Genomic DNA, 3252 nt, shown 5'->3' on the forward strand with positions numbered 1-3252 from the left:
CAAACGAAGCGATAGGGGAGGGCACGCCAAAAAGATAGAGGAACCCAAATGTAGTGATAGGGGAGGGTTCCAGGATGTGCAAACTGCTCTGGTCGCGTCATGCGGGAGATACCTAGTGGAGCCCAATAGAAGCCCGAACCACGCGATAGAGGCCCCACCCAGAGTTTGCAAACGGGTACTGTCGTGTCGTGTGGGACGAAGGGACCTTGAGAGACCAAAGCGACGTGTAGCACTAGTGGAGAGAGAAGTAAAACAAAGGCAATTTCTCGCGTCGTGTGGGACAATTAAAAGTATAACACCAATAAAAATTGAGATCAAGCTTTATATAAGGTGCAAAAAATTACCGTTATGGACACGTGTCAACAATGCACACGTGCCACGTGGCATGCTTCCAACGGTCATCGTACGGACGGTCGGCTGTATATAAAGCTCGCACGTGCTCATTTTTTACCTTCTCCCAAACCACACATTCGCGTCGTGTCGTACCTCCTAAAGGATCCGCACATCCTCTTTGTGCAAGTCTTATCTCTTTCTTCCATCAACCCACGCTACCCGCGCTACCCCTGCTTGCCCAATTCTTTGCACTTCCAGATTGTTTCTTATTCCTAACCCGTACGACGTGATACGGGCAAGCGCTAGACAATGGGTGGCCAAGCTATCGCATCGTGCGGTTGTCCTTCCTTGATACATTGCCAAGATCAACAGCTTTACATACGACGCGACTCGGATATGTTCTAGAATGTGGGTGACCCGACTATCGTGTCATGCAGGTGTCCTTCATTGATTCATTGCCAAGGTCAACAACTTCACATACGACGCAATTCGGACATGTTCTAGAATGTGGGTGACCCGGCTATCGTGTCGTGTAGGTGTCCTTCCTTGATTCATTGCCAAGGTCAACAGCTTCACATACGATGCGATACGGACATGCTTTAGAGTGTGGGTGACCCGGCTATCGCCTCGTGCAGGTGTCCCTCCATGATTCCTAGCCAAGATCATTAGCTTCACATACAACGCAATACGGTGAACTTGTAGACTGTGGGTGACCCAGCTATCGCGTCATGCGGTGTTTGTACTTTTTGACCCAAATGGCGAGGACGAAGCAGACTGCAAGAAAAGTCTACCAAGCCCCAAATGATCCAGAAAAAGATGATTTAGAGAGAGAAGATCCAGAGAAACCACCACCTCCACAACCTCATCAGAGGCCCACTGCTAGAAAAAGATTGAATTATCAAGTCAAATCTCTAAGAGAAATAAGAAAAGCACAAAAGTCTACTTGTCTACTGATTCCAAAGCAACCTTTCATGAGAGTTGTCAAAGAGATATCAGATAGACTTGTGAGCATGATGAATATCAAAACTTTTGTCTCAGTAAGGTGGCAATCTCAAGCTTTGATGTGCCTTCAAGAAGCTGTCGAGGATTTTCTCATAGACTTTATGAATGATAGCTACATTGCAGTTGCATTTGCTCACAAGGTCACACTTATGAGCAAAGATTTTGTGCTTGTGTCAAGGCTGAGGTACAAGTTTAATAAGGCTCTTGAGCTTATTCCTAGTGAGGATCTTAAAGCCTTCCAAATTGTAAATATCCCTCCTTCCAGGCATCAAAAAGATTCAGGGGTTGTCATTGAGGATGTTACACATGAGTATGAGACAAGAAAGGCCCAGGATATGAAAGCAGGAAAGGAGGTTGAGAGGGATCCAGACATGATATTAGAGGATGCTATCCTTAAAGAGCAAGCAAAAAGTTTAAGAGAATCCAACTCTCTTCTTTATGAAAAAGTTACAGGCCAAATGGTGGTGGATGTCTCCTTGTTTGGAGATAATGAGGTGTACTTGGACATATTCCCTCAAGACACAAGTATGCTTCTAAACCCCAACATTGAGCTTGGTGACACTGTGCTCTTTATCTGTCTTAGGTATGTGTTTCTCCTTTGCTAACTATTAGTGCATGTGCAAGGCAGATACAAGGGCTCATTGGGAGGTGTGTTTTCTTTTTCAGGTGTCTTATGAGGGATCTTCCAGAGGCTCTAGCTATGCAAATTTCCATACTTGACCCTCTAGTGACACAATTCCTTTTTAACAAGCAAGGAAGCCTTTCAAGTTTTTTTGAAGATGTTAACATGCTGACTTGCAATTACATAATATGCCCCTATGTTGAAGGGTAAATCTTAACTCCTTACATGTTATTTTTAACATTTTGTGGTAATCCTAGCTTATTGTTATTTTTTGTAGAGGAAATTGGAGTCTTATTATCTTCAATCTTATGGAGAAAGATATTATATTTATGAATTCATTGTCAAGTATCCATGGGAGAAGTAAACTGTAAGTATGAAGTATGATCTATGCTTCATGGCCCATTGTTTTCTATTAGTAGCTTGTTGATTCAATGCCTTCTTGCAGTGCTGCCAAACTTATTGTTGGTCACGTGAGTACCACAAATAAGGATTAGAATATAGAAGGTTTCAAGTACTACAATCAAAAAGTGCCTTTACAAACAGACTCAACATCTTGTGGATGGAGGGTGCATGGAGATATCTTGAGTCAAGGTGCAGGATGACTACACTCACTGTAAGTGTGTGGCTCATGTATGTATTTTGATTTCTTAACCTTGTATGTATGTACTCATGTCCTTTAATTCCTTTTTTATTTGTTTCAGTTGCATGACTATTTAGAGTCTTGGGTCACGTGGGTCTGAGAGAGAGCTGTTTTGGAAAGATCAATAAACGCAAATGATCCAAAATCTCCTTTGCCACCAAAGAAAGGTAGAGCCACCAAGGGTTTGGATGCAAAGAAAATGGATCAGAAGAAGAAAAGTCTTGCAAAGAAGATCCATACAAAGAAAAAGGATCACAAGAAGAAGAGTCGTGCCAAGGGGAAGAGTCCCACCAAGAAGGATAGCCCTGCAAAAAGAAAAGCAGATACAAAGGGCCATCCATTCCACTCACCATTGAAATTCAAGGTTCAAAATCATCGTACAGTTAAGAAAAATAATGGGGAGGCACGTAGCTCACCTTTCAAGCTACCATTCATGTTGCCAAAGAAGGTTTCCAAGTCACCCAAGCCAGCCACTCCTCAGGAGTCCAAAGCACCAACCCCTGCCAAGTCACCCGTGCCAAGCCCTGAGGAGCCCAAAGCACCAACCCCTGCCAAGTCACCCATGCCAAGCCATGAGGAGCCCAAGTCACCACCACCACCCACTCCTGAACTTTCACCCCCTTCTGAACACAAAAGAAAAAGGGTCTCTAAGGAC

At 43.7% G+C, this 3252-nt stretch overlaps 1 pseudogene; it reads left to right on the plus strand.

Annotated features, from left to right (window-relative positions):
• Nucleotides 1-1088: 1088 nt before the first annotated feature.
• LOC147459332 (histone H3-like centromeric protein cnp1 pseudogene) lies at nucleotides 1089-1940 on the plus strand (annotated as a pseudogene).
• The last annotated feature ends 1312 nt before the right edge of the window (nucleotides 1941-3252 follow it).

Source organism: Adiantum capillus-veneris, chromosome 4, assembly GCF_014529385.1.
Source record: "Adiantum capillus-veneris isolate H3 chromosome 4, ASM1452938v2, whole genome shotgun sequence".
NCBI classification, from domain to species: Eukaryota; Viridiplantae; Streptophyta; class Polypodiopsida; order Polypodiales; family Pteridaceae; genus Adiantum; species Adiantum capillus-veneris.